Source organism: Gadus chalcogrammus, chromosome 13 (assembly GCF_026213295.1).
Source record: "Gadus chalcogrammus isolate NIFS_2021 chromosome 13, NIFS_Gcha_1.0, whole genome shotgun sequence".
NCBI classification, from domain to species: Eukaryota; Metazoa; Chordata; class Actinopteri; order Gadiformes; family Gadidae; genus Gadus; species Gadus chalcogrammus.
This window is the reverse complement of record NC_079424.1, coordinates 22,501,322-22,523,434: the sequence shown is the minus strand read 5'-3', so window position 1 is coordinate 22,523,434 and position 22,113 is coordinate 22,501,322. Positions and strand designations below refer to the sequence as shown.

At 45.7% G+C, this 22,113-nt stretch overlaps 1 protein-coding gene across 6 annotated transcripts in view; it reads left to right on the top strand.

The window, feature by feature from the left end:
* Nucleotides 1-958: 958 nt before the first annotated feature.
* plekha6 (pleckstrin homology domain containing, family A member 6) overlaps nt 959-22,113 on the top strand; it is a 71,539-nt gene continuing 50,384 nt past the window's right edge. The window contains exons 1-2 of one of the 6 annotated variants that reach the window (XM_056606867.1): nt 959-1,273; nt 16,768-16,895. The gene's annotated coding sequence lies outside the window, so the exon portion shown is untranslated. Of the gene's footprint in view, nt 1,274-6,674; nt 6,904-12,053; nt 12,069-16,767; nt 16,896-22,113 lie in introns of those variants that run through there. The other 5 variants (XM_056606868.1, XM_056606869.1, XM_056606873.1 and 2 more) reach the window with 5 other exon arrangements.

The following is a 22,113-nucleotide window of genomic DNA, read 5'->3' as shown; positions in this document are numbered from 1 at the left end:
CAGAAGATAAAAGTAAAAAAGGCATATAATGAGGAACCTGCAGTTCACTTGTCATAACGCCACATAATATATATATATATATATATATATATATATATATATATATATAGGCCTATACATAAAATGATCTGCGGTTCTACATGGCGGAACCACAATACCCTATGTGGAATAAGCCCACCAAACTCTTGAACGAGCCTACATTGATCAAAATCGATTGTTTAATTGATACATTGATAATCAAAGTCCTGAGTATAAATGAAGCCCATGTCCCATTCATAGTCACCACGGTGTGAGGGAAACAGCCCGTCCCGCTCAGATTTCGGGCGGCGAGAAGCCGCTAAGGTGCGGATGAATAAGAACCAAAACACTAGAACGATCGCAGCTCTATCGGATCGGATCGGACCGTGTGGTATCGCTCGTAACTAGCTGGCCTGCATCTAATTTTTAACAGATTCCACGGGAAAGGTGGAGAGCCCGGAACCCAAGACGCCCCGGCCATGCACCTCCCGTTCTTCACCCTCCACACAAAGGTGGAGGGGGACGGCGTTCGCAGACGCAATTAGAGCCAGGTCAATCTCCCAGCAGTCCTATATATATATATATATATAGGTGTATACATAGATATGACCATTATACTATACATTTTAAATAATAAAAAAAATACATTATCCCTGTTCCTCAGCAGTGGCATAGATATTTTCTCTCAATGTCTCTCTCCCTGTCTCTCTCTGACTCTCGCCCTCTCTCTCTCTCCCCCTCTCCCTCATCCCTGCCTGCATGTTTTGCATGCAGCCTGACAGGCGGTGATGAGGTGGTCATGTGACGTTTTAATACCCTGGGTATTTCCACTGGGCATGCTCTCTTGCATCCCTTTCTCCCTCGTACCTCCTCCCTTCTTCACCCCTCCTTCTGTCACTCCCCCCTCTCTCTCTCTCCCTCTCTCTCTGTCTGATAGCCATTCCTTCCTGTTATTGTCCTGCATCCCCCGAACACCAAGGTGCTCTCTCCTTCCCCTCCCTCGTTCTCCAGGTCTCTCGCCCGTCCGCTGTGGATTGGTTTGGTGTGTTTTGCATGTGCCAGGAGGTTGAAGAGTCAGCACCTACAGAGTGGAGCTCCCAATGGCGCCAGCATGGCTGAGGATGACGCTGTGACTGCCAAAAGCCTGTCTGTGTTGGGTGGGATGTACGGCACCGCTCCGTAGTCCACCACCTGCCCGGAGACCCAGTGAACCCCTCAGCAGGCGTCAGGGAGGAGGCGGTCACCAGGTGCGCTGGTGAGTGCTCTCTCTCTGCTCTGGTGGCTTTTCATGGGTTTGTTGTGGACGTTTATGCCAGGACGGTGTTTCCAAGTTAACGCAGTTATATTGTGATGAACGCACGCAGCTCAAAGCCTGCTCTGCTGTTTCTTTAGTCTGCATTCAATTGTTGATTGGACGTTTCATTGTATTTGATTTGTTTTATTGTTGGTGTGGTCGAGAGGCCTATTTATTGTCATTTTGTTGCACTGCGTAACATATACACGTACAGCACCATATCACTGCAGTGCGAGGCATCATAAGGACAGATCAGCATCCTTATATAGATATTTGCATCTTCAAATGTCATGAAGGAGCCCCTCCCCCTGGGTGTGTCTGAGTCATTTAGCACTAAGCTATTCTAACGCCACATGGCTGAGCTGAGCCAATCCGCGGCCATCCTGCTCCAATCCCCTCACTGATCACACGGCGAGCCGGAGGACGGCTCCCATCACCTCTAAATCTATGCAATCTGTGTGTGTTTGTGTGTGTGTGTGTGTGTGTGTGTGTATGTGTGTGTGATTGTGTCTTTGTGTGTGTGTGTGATTGTGTCTTTGTGTGTGTGTGTGTCTGTGTGAGTGTGTATGTATGTGTGTGCGTGTCTGTGTGAGTTTGTGTGTGTATGCGTTTCTCTGTGTATACTTGTGTGTGTGTTTATGTGTGTGTGTGTGAGAGTGTATACGTGTGTGTGTGTCTGTGTTTGTGTGTGTGTGCGTTGGTCTGTGTATACTTGTGTGTGTGTGTGTGTGTGTGTGTGTGTGTGTGTGTGTGTGTGTGTGTGTGTGTGTGTGTGTGTGTGTGTGTGTGTGTGTGTGTGTGTGTGTTGGTCGAGACTCTAACAACACCACACAGCTCATCCATACAGTACGGTTTATATTGTAATGAGAATGAATAGGGATCATAGCGATTCACAGTTCCCAGGTTTATTGAAGTGGCAGTGCATCCAGATGACCCCCCATTAAAATAAAGGAGGTTTAACGGACAGAAAGGCCCTTGATGAGGACAGCCATCTGAACGCTAGCTGAATGCTGCCCCTGTGGATAAGCTACGCACTGGGTTGTGTTGATAAGGACCCTAGCCTCTTTTTGATGCCGCGCTTCACGTCAGGTACTTTGATGTCTGAGTGTGCGGGAGCAGCCATGTGCTTGATTACAGCATTAAGCTGGATTTGTAAACCTCAGAGGAACAGTCTCTGTTGTGTGTCCGTTCTCTGCTCGCCGTGTCCTTCCCCTGTGGCGATGGTCTGAGTCTGGGTTTCTCTGATACAAACCCCCCCGTCGGGAGGAGAAGCAAGCAATGGTTCGATACTGGAAGATAATTGGGTGTTTGACTAGATACACAGCTTAGTATTCATTGTTAACAGCAGTATTGTCTCAGAAAGTACAAATGTGTTTACAATTACGAGGTACTTTACAAATATGTGTCTCGTTTAAGAGAAGTCTCAGGTAAAGTAGAAATTAAGTCAGTCTAACGGTAGACCAACATGAAAATGTAAACCAGTCAGTCTAATAGTAGACCAACATAAACCTGTAGACCAGGTGGCAGGTGGTTGTCCCAGGACCCATGATGATGACATCATGGCCCTCCTTCCTGCTTGTATTCTCCTCACAGTCTCAGGTTGGAAACGCTGAACAGCAATATTCCTTGAGCCTGTGAACATGGCATTATCATGCAAGCATATCACTTTCCCTTTCTATGCACCATGCATATCACTTTTCATTTAAGTAATATTAGTCATTAAAAATCGTTAGGGTTAGGGTTAGGGGTTAGGGTTAAAATATGTATTTGTTTTATAGTGCCTTTGCAACTTATATATTTCCTAAATATGTTGTGAATAAACATATAACAACTTTATGATTAATATATGTTGAGAATAAAGCAGAGCATCATAATAAATGAATGATAGCCCCTGATTATGGAATGTAATTAAGATTGTGTCAGTAGAATTTGATTAATGTTGAGCGGACCAGATGTATTATGGATGTATGGGGTATTGTGGCTGTGTGTTTGTGTGTTTGTGTGTGTGTGTGTGTGTGTGTGTGTGTGTGTGTGTGTGTGTGTGTGTGTGTGTGTGTGTGTGTGTGTGTGTGTGTGTGTGTGTGTGTGTGTGTGTGTGTGTGTGTGTGTGTGTGTGTGTGTGTGTGTGTGTCTTGATGACCGTCTCCTGCCTTTCACCTCACTTTTCCTAATAGGAACTCTATGCTAATGGTATTACTTGATATTGTCTGACATTGTGTCTGCCTGTGTGTGTGTGTGCGTTTATGTACAAATGTGTGATTGCAAGTGAAGGTGTGTTGATTATTTATACACACAGAACTTTGAACACAAGTCTGGATGGAATTCATGAAGAGCATTAACACACACACACATCGAACAGTCACACAAACACACTCACACATACCACACACACACACACACACACACACACACACACACACACACACACACACACACACACACACACACACACACACACACACACACACACACACGCGCACACACCACACATACAAGTACATGTCCTCATCTCGCTTATGGCCTCAATGCGGAGCGGATTAGAAAGGTTAAGTAAATCCTCTAGTATCCTGGCTCCCCTTCCACACTCACCTTTTCTCTTGGGGGCCCCTCCCCCACCTCCCTCCGTAGCCATGACAACAGCCGTAAGCTCTGCCGTTGGGCCAGCCCCCTTCACCATGGCAGCCGGAGGGACCAGGGGACAAAGGGGAGCGCAGCAGCGGCCTGCAGAGCAGCTTATTAGCTGGAAGAGAGGGAACCAGCCAAATATTATGACAGCATGAACTAGGGAAACAGTAATGAGCTGTAGATAGCTAGATAGACAGAGAGAGAGATAGACAGCGAATAGATAGACATGGTAGATAGACTGACAGAGAGAGACAGACAGATGGATAGATAGATACTGTAGTGTATGTGTGTTTGTGTATGTGTGTGTGTGTGTGTGTGTGTGTGTGTGTGTGTGTGTGTGTGTGTGTGTGTGTGTGTGTGTGTGTGTGTGTGTGTGTGTGTGTGTGTGTGTGTGTGTGTGTGTGTGTGTCTGAGGCATATGGTCAACTTTATATATACTGCACATTTCATGCACAAGCCAGACTAAATGTGCTTCACATAAAGACGTCAAAATCATCCAATTATAAAATACAATTCAAAAATACAGAAAAAAAAAAAAAAAAAAACAGGATTTAAAAGAAAGCATGAAAGACATTTTAATAAAAGAACACGTTGAAGGTGAATTTTACTTTAGCAGAAAGCGAGGGGGAACCTAAACATTTAGATGTAGTCAGGGTTGGATCAAGTCTTTGTGTGTGTGTGTGTGTTTGTCTGTGTTTGCGTGCACGTGCGTTTGCGTGTGTGTGCGTGTGCCTGTGTGTTTGTGTGTTTGTGTGTGCATGTTTGTAGGTGTGTGTGTGTGTGTGTGTGTTGACGTGTGTCTGCGTGTGGCGTGTGCGTGCGTGTGCTTGTCTGTCCGTGTGTGTGCATGCGTCGTGAGCCAAATAGCCAGGTGGGCTTCAGGTCCCCTTGTGTCCCCTTCAGACCGCAGCTCTTTGTTCCGTCATGCTCGCCTTCCCTCCACACTCTGGCACGAGGTGCATAATGGTGGAGCTGAGTGGAGCTGAGGCTGGACTGACTGGTGGCGTTGGCCCCCTGCAAGGCTCTGATCACACCATGTAACGCCCTGCCAGCCAATCAAATCCTCTTTAGCCCCCTTCTGGCTTTTATTGGTTTATTGGTTTATTGGCTTTGAACAGTTTGAAGCAACATTTTAACTTGTACATAACACTTCAAATATATAAACTCAAACACGTAAACTCAAACATGTAAACTCAAATGTATAAACTCAAATATATAAGCTTGAACATGTAACTCAAATATATAAACTCAAATATATAAACTATAAAGTGTGTTTACCGTTGGTTGTGCAAGGTTTAACTGATACAAGCTGTTCAATATTGCAGGATCGGAATATATCAATACAAGGTTGAGCCGAACAGTGTGTGTGTGTGTGTGTGTGTGTGTGTGTGTGTGTGTGTGTGTGTGTGTGTGTGTGTGTGTGTGTGTGTGTGTGTGTGTGTGTGTGTGTGTGTGTGTGTGTGTGTGTGTGTGTGTGTGTGTGTGTGTCTGTCCGTGTGTGTGTGTTTCTGTGGGGGGATTTGAGCCTTTGTGTGGTATGTATGTGTGTGCTTGCATAGCTCATTATGATGAGCTATGCCTTTTGACAGTAGCCTCATTAATATGGAAGCCAATCTGTCGTGATACAGCAGGGGCTCACACATGAGGCAGGAGGCTAGCAGAGCAGCCACTATGTGTGTGTGTGTGTGTGTGTGTGTGTGTGTGTGTGTGTGTGTGTGTGTGTGTGTGTGTGTGTGTGTGTGTGTGTGTGTGTGTGTGTGTGTGTGTGTGTGTGTGTGTGTGTGTACACGTGGGTGCGTGTGTGTGTGTGTCCGTGTGTGTTTGTGCTTTGGGGGGGAGGCCATTTCTAATGACCTGAGATCATCGTGTCTATTTATAGGAGCAGTGAGAGCCTAACATCATGGACCAGATGTATCAGTCCAACAATTAACCGAATTTTAATCAAATGACTCTGACAATAACTCAATGCCAGTAAATAGTCAAGTAGCAGTGTGAAGGCTTTGTCAATGCCTTCTGTTACGGTGACACCCTCTCTGTACACTAGCCTTCCACAGCTGTCCAATACTAGGGCCATGGGAGCCATTTTGGTCATGGTTTTCTATGAATGTTTAACGGCTGACATCCTTCCAATATGCAAACACTAGAAATCAGGTTTGAGTCATAGTTGGAACAGTGGACATTAGTTCTTAGCAATGGACATTGCCAACATGTTATCCTGATTGGTGACCAGCATGTTATTCTGATTAGTAACCATCATAGTATCGTGGTAACCAGCATGTTATCCTGAATGGTAGCCAGCATGTTATCCTGAAGGTTAACAGCATGTTGTCCTTAATGGTAGCCAGCATGTTATTCTGAATGGTAGCCAGCATGTTATTCTGAATGGTTACAGCATGTTATGCTGAATGGTAGCCAGCATGTTATCCTGAATGGTAGCCAGCATGTTATTCTGAATGGTTACAGCATGTTATGCTGAATGGTAGCCAGCATGTTATCCTGAATGGTAACAGCACGTTATCCTGAAAGGTAACAGCATGTTATCCTGAATGGTATACAGCATTAAAAAAAAGCCCAGCCTTCTAGAGAGCAGATAGAAGGCAACAACAGAAATGAATAATCTGAATATCAAACTCAAAAATCCTCGGTTTGGGTCTAGCTTGTGCCCTGTTGGAGAGAAGTCCCTGACCCCGCTTTTAAAACAGCTCAAGGTTCATTCTGGGCCCCCTGTGACGGCCCTTCAGTCCAGGGACAGGACCTGTCTATGTCCAGCTGTAAACCAGCACAGTGGACACACAGAATTGCAACGGTTGGATCTGTTCATTTGGGGGCACTATTGGAGGTAAAGATAGAGCCAGGCCAGTTTGTAGGGGCTAACTTGTGTTGGACAAACTGGGATACAGCTACAGGAGCTGCTGAATGGACGGCCAACTCCCCAGTTTGGGAACACGCCTGCATCGCGAGAGAGAGTAAGTTAAAAATACAAGCAACTCGATTTCAAGACCTACATGTAGTTACTCTTTAAAAAAGAATGAATTAAAGATGGACTGGCAAGTCAAATCTTTAGAATATGAGAATGTCTGGCACTCCAAATCCAAAGATGGATGAAACAACATCCATCCAGGTACAATTACATCATTTTTGAAAGCCCTGAGGAGGTTTAAGATATGACTAGCCATCGCTGGATATGTAGGGTGTGCATGAGCAATCTGCTCAACGCGGGACGATAGGAAGCTGCATAATGCTGGGAAGCTGCATGGCGCTAGGAAGCTACACTAGGAGGCTGCATGACGCTAGGAAGCTACACTAGGAGGCTGCGTGACGCTAGGGCCAAGGGAGCTCAGCTGCATAACACTAGGAAGCTACACTAGGAAGCTGCATGACGCTTGGAAGCGACAAAACGCTAGGTAGCTGCATGGCGCTAGGAAGTTACACTAGGAATCTGCGTGACGCTAGGAAGCTGTGTGACGCTAGGAGGCTGCATGAAGCTAGGTATTTATGCTAGGAGGCTACGCTAGGAAGCTGCGTGATGCTAGGAGACTACGTGACGCCGTGGGGCTGCGTGACGCCGTGGGGCTGGGCTCCAGGGTGTGAGCAGCATCGTAGCCATCCATCAAAGCCCATCCTGGCAGAGGGCCACACTACTGCGGGGTCGGGCGGGGACAGGAGCTCAGCACTCTGCTGTTGCTGCTGCAGTACAAGATTATTGGTCACCACTGTGAGCGCAGTGTCTGAGGCCTTGATCCGCTTCACGGAGCACGCTGGCTGATGGGGTGATGTTACATAACAGAGGAGGGATATGACACAGACACACATAGACACACAAAGACACACACAGACACGCATATAAACACAAATATACACACAAACATTCACACATACAGACACACACACTAGAGATGCGCGGATGGACTATTATTTCATCCGCAACCGCATCACAAAACACTTGATCCGCCCGCAATCCATCCGCAACAATTTTTTTGACCAATTTTCAAAACCGCACCCGCCCGCCATCCGCCTGTTGTTTTTAGGTATATGCGCTGCTGACGCGAGGCTAGAAAGTTCTTGCCTGTTCTTGAAAGGAGACTGATCCAATGCCGCAAAGATATTTAAAGGATAAAGTCCCTAGTATGAAAGCCTATTGGCTATGTTGTAGCCTATCCCCAGAATATTATCAGTGAAGTGACGTCTGTCTCCGATCGATGCACAGGGAGAAACTTTAAAATAGCCAAGCACATCGGCAAACCTGACCTTACCATAGGCTAGTAGGCCTACACTTTTTTATCATTGTAATAAAACGCAATTTGGTACACCATTTTAATATGGTAATATAGCCTACTGTGTTTTTTTTTTTGCAAAATGAAAGATAGCCTTTTAAGGAAACGCCGACTCGAGCCTATTAATTCCGAAATTTCACCGCATTGAAGGCTATATAGGCTACTGTAACAAGCCCAACACTTGCCTGCTTGCCTTGCAAATCAAAGTTTTCAGACTATTTTTCTTACCTTCTTTCTTAGGTGTTGATGTTACTGAGCTAGAAGTTTAACTTGTTCTGCACATCTCGCGCTGCCAATGCCTGATGTCACTTCTGAGTCAAATCACTCCATCATCTCTTTGAAATTCCATATTCCACGAGTGGTAGGCTACAATGACTGGCTGTTTTAAAATATAACTTATACGAAACAAAATAACCCAGGCAGTTCATCTACGAGACGTTAAAGCTTCTTCCAATACTGACAGCTGTCTCATAACTTGCAGGTTTGTGGAGACGCGACATGGGACTGATCGTCACTTAATTTAATCTTTTTTGCTTCCGTTAGTGTGTGTGTGTGTGTGTGTGTGTGTGTGTGTGTGTGTGTGATAGAGACAGAGAGGACTCAGTGAAACATCGGAAAACACCAATTCCGCGAAAGATGAACCTTTATGGATAGCTTCTATCAAACAATGCCTTTTCTATGAAGAAACAACAGGCAGAAAAAAATATTATACAAAATAAATAAATATCTTAATGCATTAGGCCTAGCCTTTAGCTGCAAACAGTTAAAAAAAAAAAAAAAACGGCATATAGGCTATTGTGTCTCCTAAGCCTTAAGCTATCAATTGTGGTGCGCCCAAAACGCAAGCTATAAACGTAGCCATCCTAATATAACCAAAATAAACCTGCTGATCCCGCGTCTATATGGAAATTTGTAGAGGAGTACCCCTCTACCTCATCCACAATTAGGCCTGCTGTATCCTCCTCCCATTCCGTAAAGTCAATCCTTGGCTTTTTCGGTATTCTCCCTTTTTTATCTTTTCCCTAACTACCTTCGCCTGCGCTGCCATCTTCTCAGATAAACGCTGTATTCATACATGGAACTAGGCCAATTTACTGCCTGATGAGAATTTGATTATTTCAAAATGTGCTTGGAAGTAGGTAACGACATTTAACAATGTGTATATATTTTTGAATTTCGTTGGTTAAACCGCCAACCGCCCGAATTTAATTAAAATATTATTTTTTGTCACGCCACCCGCCCGATCCGCAGTTTAACTACGGAGTCCGCGGTTGCAACCGCCAACCGCGCATCTCTAACACACACACACCCACACACCCACACACAGACACACAATATCTCAGTAATTCTAGTTGCCTTCCATCACATTCATTTTGTGTGATGCAACAGCCCATGGGAGTCCATGGTCTCTACCATTGGCCATGGAGTCCCTGGTAGAGTCCCACCACGTGTTTACTGGTCATTTGGGAGGACTGGGGAAGTCCAGAGTCCCATGACTTTCCTCAAAAGGCTACAATCCTTCTCTTGCTCACATGTGGCTGCTACTTAACACACAAACTGTATAGTTTTGTCTGGGGAACATGAAAGTGACTTTGTGACCTTTGTGATGAGCCATGAGATTCATAAAGAGTACATCCTATCCAACCAGCAGGCCCACTAGGGACCTGGCCTGGGGGATGATTTCGGGCAGCTATTGGGAGGACTGATGGTGGCTCATTAGGAAGGAAAACAAGCTAATGAAGCCTAGCTTGATACTGGGCGAGTTCTCAAGGCCCATAAGCATACATGAACATAAACACATGTTCACTCATAGTTTAAGGTCATTGAAAATGACATCCCTCCATCAAGCAGTACTATTGACCAAGCAGGACTATTGACCAAGAGGACTATTGACCAAGCAGGACTATTGACCAAGCAGGACTATTGACCAAGCAGGACTATAGACCAAGCAGGACTATAGACCAAGCAGGACTACTGACCAAGCAGGACTATTAATCAAGCAGGACTATTGACCAAGCAGGACTACTGACCAAGCAGGACTATTAACCAAGCAGGACTATTGACCAAGCAGGACTAATGACCAAGCAGGACTATTGACCAAGCAGGACTATTGACCAAGCAGGACTATTAACCAAGCAGGACTATTGACCAAGCAGGACTATTAAACACAAATGACTAATGACCTATAAGGACTATTATTGAACAGTAGGGACTGTTGACCATCCAGGACTATTAGCCAAGGAGGACGATTGACCTTCCAGGACTATTGACAAAGCAGGACTATTGACCAAGCAGGACTTCTGAAAGCGCAACACAAGACAAAGGGCCACGTAGGTTTCAGGTATACTTAACTACAGACTTGTAAACCACACTGGATACAACATAAACTTTTACACTTCACAGACTAAATTGCCGTTGTCCATTTAGATTTAAACTGTTTAAAAATGATAACGGTACTCCTGTAGTATCCATGGTACCGAAGAGGAGTGGTTGTTCGTCGTTCGATTTGGTTGTTGGCGGTGCGGCAGTAGCTCAGGTGGTAGAGCGGGTTGGCTGGTAACCTGAAGGTTGTTGGTTCGATCCCCGGCTTCACCAAGCAGAGTGTCGAGGTGTCTTTGACAAAGCACCTAACCCTGACTGATGTCGCGATGTGATGTCGAATCCAGACATCCTGCTGATGCTGGAACAGACTTCCAACTCTCCAGCAGAAGCGCCCCAAGGCCATGAAATGCGCCGAGCGGGAAAAAATGATGATGATGATGACCCTTCATGTCTTTTTAAGTAATTATGCAATGGTCTGCGTTACACATACCACCTAAACTCACTGTTCTAAAGGGTAATGGCAAGTGACACAAGTGACTCCACTGGCTGAAAAATACTGTGTGTGCGTGCATGCGGGTGTCTGTGTGTGTGTATGTGTGTGTGCAGATGTTGTTTTGTCTCTAGTCAAGACATGGAAAACCAGTTTGGTTAGAGAACTACACCTCCACACCCACATACATAGAGGCAGATATACACATATCAGTGTTTCCCCCAGTAAATGTCTCAGTCAAGGTGGTAAGCAGTCGGTGGTGTTGTTGGTGCGGCGCAAAGCGCCGCGCCGAAAAATTTTGGGGGTATTTTGCTCAAAGATGCCAGTACGCATGAATGAAATAAACGACTGTTTATTTCCATATAAATAAACAACAGTAGGTACAAATGTTGTGCAAACATGCAGACACTACAAAATAAAATTAAAGAAAAGTGCAAATTAAATACAAATAATGGACAATACACTTAACTTTTGTATGCAAATTCAACTATTTACAGTTCCTTTTTTGGATCTTATTTGCGGCACAGCTGACAAGAGGCATCAGTGCATGCAATTCTGCGTGGCTGTGCAAAGAACAGTTCTAGCGCCCTGCTGTAATTGAACTTAGACAGTGGTGGGCCATTGATGCTGATCTTCATGCAGGCTGTAAGACTCTTGCCCTGCAGCCTGTTTCGCAGGTCTGTCTTTATCTACACATAGAGTGAATGAAGTCAATGTTGTATATTTAATATTTTAAATTTTGAACTAAGATAGTGAGAAGATGATGGGCTTACCCTATTCATGGCAGAAAAATCTCGCTTTTTTTTTTCTTTTTTCTTTTTTCAACTTTTTTTTTTTTTTTTTTTTTTTTAATAAATTGGTAGTCAAGGCGGGGCCCTAGTCTTGTTAAGGCGGCCGCCTTAACAAGACAGTGCTGGGGGAAACCCTGCATATACGTACATGTACATGTACACATAGACATAGACACACACTCCCACGCACAATGGCGGCAGCCAGCAGTAGACTCACTTGGATGCACTTTTAAAACCACTTGAAGACCCCAAAGGTAAGTTTTGATCCGCGGTTGTCAGGCAACCGCTGCAAGGGTAAGAGAATAAGGAAGCACAAAAACAACCCATTCACTTTCCTCTCATTGCTGTTGCTCTCATGTTACATGCATTGGGAAATCACATTCCTGTATTACTCTGATAGAACCTACCAAAGCTGTTATGTTTAAGTGTTTGTGTGATTGTGTGTATGCAATTACAATTAGGGCATTTAGCAGACGCTTTCATCCAAAGCGACTTACATCGGTTAATACACACATTGACACACCGACGGCAGAGTCAACCGTGCAAGGCGACAGCCAGCTCGTCAGGAGCAGTTAGGGTTAAGTGTGTTGCGCAGGGACACAGCTAGGGGGAATGGGGATCGAACTAGCAACCTTTCTGTTACACGACAACTGCTCTACCTCCTGAGCTAAGCCGACCCCATGCATGTTTATGAGTTTTATAGGGTATCTGTGAAACAATGTGAGGTATATTTAGTAACATTTAGTAAAGGTTGTTTTTAGTAGCTGTTGCTGATGAGTCCTGGGAGATGACAGACACAGTATATCCTACATGTGATGGACCCTGTGGGGAACAACCACAGCTGAGCTGTATTTCAATGGCTTTGGAATAGGAGTTCAGTTATTTTGTTAATAACAACACACACACTATGTTGTTATGCCAACCCCACCTCCTGATGTAGGTATGATACTGGACTACAAAACGCCTACTGCTGGGGTCAGGAGGTCAGCAGTTACGGTTCAGCTATATTATTTGTTATCATGTGACATCTAACGCTGAAGCCCATCAGGCTGTACACAGCGCTCGCGCCTCTGTGTCTGGGGGCAGTTGCTTGGGAGACCTAACTCGCCCTTTTTCGAACCACTCTCCCAAATACCCTTTTGAGAATGTGTGTGTGTGTGTGTGCGTGCGTGTGTGTGTGCGTGTGTGTGTGTGCGTGTGTGTGTATGTGTGTGTGTGTGTGTGTCTCTATCTGTCTGTATGTTTGTGTGTGTGATTGTATATGTGTGTGTGGGTGTGTATATGTTTGTTGGTGTGTGTGTGTGTCTCTCCACTAGGTTGTGCTCATCCTCTAAGGTTTACCCGTCGCTCTCCGAGCAAAACGCCCCTCCTCCCACGTGTCCTGGGGCCTCTAGTCTGTACCGCTCACACGGCTCTAAACACAACTCTTCAATTAAACAAATCATGTAGTGATGTGTTTAAAGTTGGTGACATGAGCTGGTTTGGGTTGTGTCTGAACTGTAGGATGTGGTTTGTGTTGTGTATGAACTTTGCGATATATCAATATTTGAAATATTGCAATATTTTTTCGCATATTTAACAGCAGTTTCGAACCGCGCCTGCCGCATGCTATTCCATAACTCTGCCTATCTCTCTTCCGCTCTGCCTCTGTCTCACACACACTCTGACCTGGCCCCGCTTCCACTCACGTCAATTTTTTTAATCCCCTACGGCGCGAAACATGAAGTCTGCCGGCAAATGCGGCACCGAGGAGCTTGTATGTAAGCGGAAAACTATTGGCTCCATAGTTTGGAAATGGTTTGGGTACAAGGTGTTTGACGAATTACAGAATCAGCTATTTTGTAGAGAGTGCTTCAAAACTGTCACACAACTAATGGGTAGAGTACGACCAACCTCTTCCATCACTTGCAGCAGCCCCAAAAATGCGTGCAGCAACACAAATTCTTAAAGGCACCCAGTGCAACTTTCGAGGCTTAAAAATAAACATTCAATTTCTAGTCTTTTTTACACGTAGTAAGTTTCAATAACTCCATACCATTACATACCGACATTCAAGCAGCAAAGATGAGACGTCGTTGTGTGGTGAGAACTGATAGAAAATCGATAACAACAACAATGCCGCCATTTTCTTTATTTTTTGTAACCTACAATAAATAAAGCAGGCTTCCAGTCAATGGAAAAATGGCTTCTCCCCACCGGCGATTGTTGTTGTTTACGATTTTCTATCAGTTCTCACCACACAGCGACGTCTCATCTTTGCTCCTTGAATGTCGATATGTAATGGTATGGAGTTATTGAAACTTACTACGTGTAAAAAAGACTAGAAATTGAATGTTTATTTTTCATTGAATGTTTACATAAAGTTGCACTGGGTGCCTTTAAACTGTCTCGACATAATTATTATTTTTATTCCGATAAAGGCAGTACAGCAATTATCCCAAAATTATTGCGGACTCCCGGCAACCTAGAATATGTGTCGTTCCATGTCGCGATTCAATTCTGTGTTTCAGATTGATGAGGAACTGGAAGAACCAGCGACGTCGGACGCAGTTGTTACGATTCATAATATAACATACACCATTACTTCTGGTTTTCACAAGTGACCGGAGCAGAGACTGAGCAGTGCATGCTGGGAGCCCACCAGGAGGGCTCTGCAGTCCGGCCAGGAGACCCCAGGGCGGGACCAGGGGGGTCGGTTCCGCTGGCCTTTAGAGAGGTTCGGAGGGCCAGACTGGGATCCAACATGCTCCACCAGGAAGTAGCAGCGGATGATTTTACATCCAAAGCGATTTCACACGGTTCATACACACATTCACACTCCGATGGCGAAGTCAACCAGGCAAGGGGACAGCCAGCTGGTAAGGACCATTGAGGATGAGGTTTCTTGCTCCAAGAAACCTCGACACTTTAGGACGGGACTTTAGGACAGGAAGGCCACCTCGACACTTTAGGACAGGAAGAGTTTTCCGGTTACAAAAAAACCCGCTCTACCTCCTGAGCCAATTCAACCCAAAACATCAACAATCCCAACCCCAACATTTCCAGGGACTCACTACAGAGGAACAATGAGGAGTGAGGAGGAGGCTGAGCGGTCCTACTGGGCTGGGGGGTCTTGCTGCGATGATTCAGCTGCAGGTTGGGCCTTGGTCCAGACCCAGAGGTCTGAGAGACGTCAGGCTACACATTGTGCTTCTGAGGGAGCTGGAGGCTCGTGATCAGAATCAGAATCAGAATCTCTTTATTGTCATAAGGACAACAACATTTAAATGCTTGTTGTTGGATTTGATTTGTATTATTTTTAATACAAATCTTTTAAATTTTAAATGTAATTACTAACTGTACATTCAAAAGTATTTTCGATGCTCTGCCTCGTCTCCTTTTTTCTTTGGTGGAGAACCAGCGCCACATAGTAGCATTGAATATATACTACAGCGTTTATACAGCTAGATGCGTTTTTGCAATGAATCCGTCTTTACAGAGATATTCCTGAAACTCTGCCAAGGAAAATGGAGGGGAAAAGATTGTTTTTGCCTGTTTGGACAGGGCCTGATTCTGCACCAGTATACGCTGATGATAGGTGATGTTAGGATAAGAGGCCAGGGGGTGGCTGAGCAACGGAGGTGTGGCACGGCCCAGTGGCATGAATCATCACCCCCCAGATGTGTGCTCACCTCACACACACACACACACACACACACACACACACACACACTCACACTCACACTCACACTCACACTCATACACACACAAACACACTGACACGCATACACAAACGGACACACACACACTCACTTATTGTTGCTGCAGGACATATTGAACACCTGTGTTCTGACTAATCAGGAATCACACGTCAAAAACACACACACGCACACACACACACACACACACACACACACACACACACACACACACACACACACACACTCGCACTCAAACGCACCCTGGCCTGGAGCTTTGGCCTGGGGACTGGTGTTTTGGTGTTGGGCACATGACATGCAACTCTATATAAAGTTCTATAAATTGATTGTGGTAAAATATGGGAAAGGCAGCTTAGATTCTCCTTTCCTCGCTCTCTCTGTCCCTCTCTCTGTCGCGTGCGCGCGCCAGGCAGACGCAGACATGGTTTCGGGGAACGCCAGAGAAGAGGGAGACAGGGCCAGATGGAGATAGGAGCAGCATGGAGTGTGTGTGTGTTGGTCTTTGTGTGTGGGTTGGTCTGTGTGTGTGTGTGTGGGGGGGGGGGGGGGGGGGTGTGTGTGTGTGTGTGTGGATGTGTTGGTCTGTGTGTGGATCTGTTGGTCTGTGTGTGTGTTCAAGCCCTGGTTGTGTTTTTGAGCATGTATGTTCCAAAGAGGGAGGAGCCCTAGACTGAAATTAAACAGCAGAAACCAGCAAAATGAAGTCAACTCCAAAGTGGGAGGAATGTATTTTCAGGCGTGTGTCTGTGCATGCGTGTTTGTGACTGTGTGTATACATGTATGTGTCTGTGCATGTGTTTGTTTGTATGTGCGTGCATGCGTGCGTGTATGTCTGTGCGTGTGTGTGTGTGTGTGCATGTTTGCGTGCATGCTTTTGTGTGTGTGTGAGTGTGTGTGTGTGTATGTGTGCATGCGTGCGTGTATGTCTGTGCGTGTTTGTGTGTGTCTGTGAGTGAGTGAGTGTGTGAGTGTGTGCATGCATGCGTGTTTGTATATGGTGTGTGTTTGTGTGCGTGCATCCGCTCGTGTGTGTGTGTGTTTGTGGAGTGGAGTGGAGCAGCAGAGGGACAAAGGTAGGGATGGTGGTATGAGAGTGGAGGGTGTGGAAGAGTGAGGGCGATTGTTTAAAAGAGCTCGGGCTGGTTTCAAATTTCCCCCTCCTTTCCACTTTCCCGCTCCTCTTGCAGACTGACTGACTCTCCCTCTCTCTCCCTCGCCCTCTCTCTCTCCCTCTGTGTCTCTCTCTCTCCTCCAGTCTGCCCCCTGCCTTCCAGCCAAGCCCCGGCATGCTGGGAGAGGAGCTATAAGCCACTGGAAAGAGCTTCAGTAAAGGAGGGAAGAGAGAAGAGGAGAGGAGGAGAGGATACAAAGGAGTGAGAGAAGGTGAGCTAACACCTGCCTCGGAGCAGGCAGAGAACAAAGGGTTCTGTTCTGTCTGCTGCTCTGTCGCGTGTTGATCGTGTTAGTGAGATGTCTTGTTGTTGCTGCTGCTCTCTGCTCCGTCAGGATGTTGAATACAGCCCGTGGACGGTGGTTAGAGGAACGTACGTGTGTGATATGGCCATGTGACACCTGAGGCACGCTTTGTCAGGAACTATCATCACGTGATTCCTGCAGAAGTTGAAGTACACATCTGTGAACAGACTTGGTACTGTTTAAAATACTTCAACAGCTACGATTATGAAAAATGTCAGAAATCATACTTTTAAAATGTGGCTTTGATTTTTGGAAATGTGGAGGCAGGAATGTTTTGAAATTGAAAAAGTCTCACATAGCATCACAGCACTTCTTTGCTTTAAACCACGACACAAAAGAGGTGTGTGTTTGTGTGCGTCGTTGCATGCTTTTGCTTTGGCAGCACTTGATTGGTAGCAGACGTGTGTGTCCGTGATTGCAGGATAATTGAAGCGATTAGCTTGGTGGCTAAACCCAGCGACCACTTCGACCACGGTCAGTAAGATGTGATTCTGCTCAGATGATCCCCTTCGCTACCTGATGTTGATTGGTGATTCTGCTTCTACTCACACTTGAATGAAACAACTGAGGTGCCACTAATTACTGTTCTCACTTGGGAATGAACTGGCATTATTTGCATCATAGTGGCTTCATTAGCAAGCTAAAGACTCCAGCAAATTAGATTTGATCAGCTGGGAGGAAACTCAGCTGCCTAGACAAGGGTTGACGTGATGCAGCTCTATGTACTTGATCAGATTTAGATCTCTTTATTGTGACATTTAGACGTGGCTCAATAAACAACCAACACGTTGAACGGTGTAGTGCGGATGTACAGATGTGTTTCTATTGGTTGTACAGTACCTGGCTTTAATGTGACGTGAAGATGGCGATAGCGGGCTGGTTCCCCAGTAGCAGGCTGTCTGCAGGCCTTGGCAGGAATGGTCAGGTTGAGCTGGGGAGAGGATCCCATTACAGACCACTCTTGTCCTCTTCACTACAGTAAATCCTGAGTGTGTGTGTTTGTGATTCAGAGTGTTTGTGTGATTCAGAGTGTATGTGTGTGATTCAGAGTGTGTGGGATTCAGAGAGTGTGTGTTTGATTCATAGTGTGTGTTTCTTTGTGTGCATGTCCCTCCTTGGCAGGCAAAACACCTCCAAAGGCCCATTCATTGAAAAACAATTTACAGCATTGTTTTTATTCATTTATCTTTCGTTCTAAAAAGTCACCCGTCCAAAGTTCAATAGAATTGTTTTATTTATCGGGGGGTAGAGGAATAACGTTGACTTCCTCCTCGTGGTCCAGGATGACCGCCGTAACCATGGTAACCTTGCATGGGGGCCACCTAAGACGAGGGGTGCTGTGAGGACAGGGTGCCCGGCAGCACCCCGGGGCCTTTAACTCCACCAGGTCTCCATGGCCTGATAGCACGATAGCGTCAGAGCACGGTCGGCCAGGCAGACTGGGGCAATCCTAGACGGCGGAGTTGAGCGCGGGCCAGTCGGGACTTGCAGGGAGGAGGTGGTTCTGGGAAAGGGGCCGGGGAGAGGGAGGGTTCTGGAACAGAGAGAAGGTGAGGACCCTCTGACAGATGGGACGATGGAGTTTTCCTTAAGCAAGCCTCGTTCCTGCCGTCTCGACCAAGGTGATGGTGGGAGGCTCTGCTCTTTTGCAATCAGATCAAGTAGATGCCCGCTCATCCATCGTATATTTTACAGACGACTTAGCTTTAGGAATCTGTGCTTCCTGATATGTGGAAACACATGAGTCAGAGGTACAACAACAAAGGCATTGGCACCAAGTTATGCCTTGGCTGAACATGTTAAAGGACAAAACCCTGAAAAGAGAGCGGAGAAACGCTAGTAGCATTGAGGTGAGGACAAGAGGGCGAGAGAGGAAGGGCGAGTGAATGGAGGCTTTCCAAAATGAATCAAAGAGGAATGCTAGAGCGAGTTCATGCAAAAGGTAGCGCAAGCAGCCAAGTGCAATACCCAGGAAGGAGAAGATGAAGGAGTTCCCAGTGCTAAGATTATGGTTAATTTACTCCCCAACAGTTAGCCCATCCTTACAGTTAGCTCTGTATTCAAATCAAGAAATCACATAAAACAGTTGTAACTATACATCACTATACATCTCTACAGAGCACTGTACATCACACATCACTATACGTCAGCCTTCACCACTATACATAACTATGCATCACTGTTCACCACTAGGCATCACTATGCATCACTATACATCACTGTACATCACTATACACCAATATACATCACTACATTTACATCACTATGCATCACTACACCACTATACATCACTATATATTTACATCACTATGCATCACTATACACCACTATACATCACTATACATAACTATACACCACTGTACACCACTATGCATCACAATACATCACTAAACATCACTATACATCACTGTGCATCACTATACACCAACATACATCCCTAAACACCACTATACATCACTATACATTTACATCACTGTGCATCACTATACATCACTATACACCACTATTTCACTACAATTCAGTGGTGGCTGGTGGTTTTTAAAGTGAAGGAGGAAGGACTGCGCCCTTGGTTGCCATTGGCGTGCTTGCAATGTTAGTGGTGTATGGTGACATAAGTATGTGAAACTCAAGTTGTTTCAGGGTGTTTTGGTGAACTACAAAGTAGCAGGGAGGGTTAATTATGTGAATAAAATTGATTCAAATCCACCAGTGGCAGCATTGTACTTTGAAAGCTGGTGGGCAGCATGTATTGGACTACAAGGGCAGAAGAAAAGGATGCAAAGCCAATTAGTCGAATCAGGCCTACTCTTGATTTTTAAAACTATTTTATTTTATTTTTTTAATGACTGAAGCTATTGGTTGTAATGTGGCTGTTTATTTTCAGCTTCATTTTTTGAAAAATGAAGACACAAGACCAAAAGTGATACCATTAAAAATGCATCATGCTCTGAATAATTCACTAACATTCTTTCCACAATATCAAACAGAATGGTAAGAGTAACAAACAATTAAAAGAACAATAAGAACATTAGTTCAGAACTATTTAGATGGGCTGTAAGCCTAACATTGTTTTTAGGCAGATGTGGATGTTAATGGATGTTTCAGAACGTTACCTCAGTATTTTATTTAGCGAATGCAAAGTCCTTTAGCCAAGCAGTTGCCTCTTGATCTGCTGTATTAAGGGTGACAAGTCCTCCTTTAAGTCTTTGTAAACGGCATGCTTCAATGATGTATGCATTGTTTGCTGCTCTCCACAAGCACACTGTGGGGTTGGGCTGCTGCCCCATTTGTGAAGGCTGGCCAAGCAGGGGACATGTCCAGTCCTGAATCTATTTAGTGTCGTCCACTGCTCCCTTGGTAGATTGTTGCTAGGGACCGGTAGGGTGGGGTCTGACCCCAGATGTTTATTTGGGACGTCCTTGGACTCCCATTCCTTTTCCCAAACTGATTGGATGGTGAGATCAGCTGGTGGTGGGTTCTGCCAAATTGGTCGTCTAGATGGAAGTCGAGCAGTGGGTGGGTTGAAAATGTCCATGTGAATTGGAAGGTGAGGGGAGTCTTAGTGTTTTGGAGCATCCTTTGAGTGAGGACTACTCGCCGGATGTGTGGAGGAGCTACGTCGGCTAGGACAGGGTGCCAGGGGAGTTGTGTTGAGCGGATTGTTCCATTGTTGAGTTCAGTTGGGCGTCCACATGGTGTGTATGGGATGACCTGGACCAAACAGAGGCACAATATTCAGCTGCAGAGAATGCAAGTGCTAGTGCTGAAATACGCAGAGTGGGGGCTGCTGCCCCCCAATCTGAGCCAGCAAGCTTACTGAGGAGATTGTTTCTGGACTTTACCTTAGCTGCTGTCCTTTTGAGGTGTTCTTTGAAGGATAGGGTCCTGTCAAGGGTCACTCCGAGGTAGGTTGGAGTGGGGGCATACTTCAGTTTGGTCCTGCTCAGATAGATGTTGGGTTCTCTTGTGGCTCCTGCATTATGGAGGTGGTACACACTGGAGACCGTTTGTTCGGGGCTTGGTTTTAGGCCCCAGGTTTTGCAGTACTTGTGCAGTTTAGCGAGGTCTTCATTGAGCACTGCTTCCAATGTACCAACATCTGGTGCTTGGAAGGTCAAACAGATGTCATCTGCATAGATGTATTTGCAGGATTTTGTGATGGGTAGGTAATTTGTGTAGAGTTGAACAGGGTTGGGGCTAAGACTGTTGTGGGAGCCCATTCTTCTGTCTTCTCCATGCACTCTTGTTCTGTCCAAGGTGAACTCTGAACCTGCGGTTGGAGAGCAGAGATTGGATGATTTCTGATACCCAGGCAGGGATTGCTTTGGGGAGTTTTAGGAGGAGGCCTTTGCGCCACACAGTGTCATATGCTGCGGTGAAGTCAAGGAACACTGCCCCGGTCTTCCGTTTTTTCTCGAAGCTGTTTTCAATGTGGGTTGTTAGGGCCAGTACTCGTTATCCTGTGCTGCTGTCCTTGCGGAAGCCTGCCTGATCCACACAGAGAATCTCTTCTACTCCAGGAGATATACGTTGTAGTATAAGGTGTTCTAGGATTTTGATCGGAAAGCAGAGTAGATAGATTGGGCGGTAGTTTGCTGGTAGTTCTTTGGTTTGTTTTGGTATAGTAATGACTTTTGCTGTCCGCCATATCCCAAACGGGATATTTTTAAAGTGATGTCAGAATTACGGCGTGTGTAGCTCCACCATTTCAGACGGCTTGGTAACCCAACGGAGGTGTGTCAAAAAATATGCAGGCTCGGCGCGTTTATTTCGGGACCTTGCCCAACTTTTGGCGGTGGAAACGCCAATATAAGCGGACCGAGCCGCACTTTACCGCAACGAACAGTAGCGTACTACTACTGGTGGAAACTAGGCCTACCACTGAGCGGGTTCATTGGTTCTTGTAGCAGAGACTTTCCGGCTTCTCCACCACCAGGGCTCCTGCTTATTGGTTCATAGCGCAGCCAGGGCTCCTTCTTATTGGTTCATAGCGCAGCCAGGATTCCAGCCTATTCGTGAATAGACGTTGGCGCGATCCAGATCCGTTAGCTAGTCACACTCAATCAGAGGAGGACTTTCCTCCTCTCTCCCATTGAACCCCATGTTATTCACTAGCCACCAACAC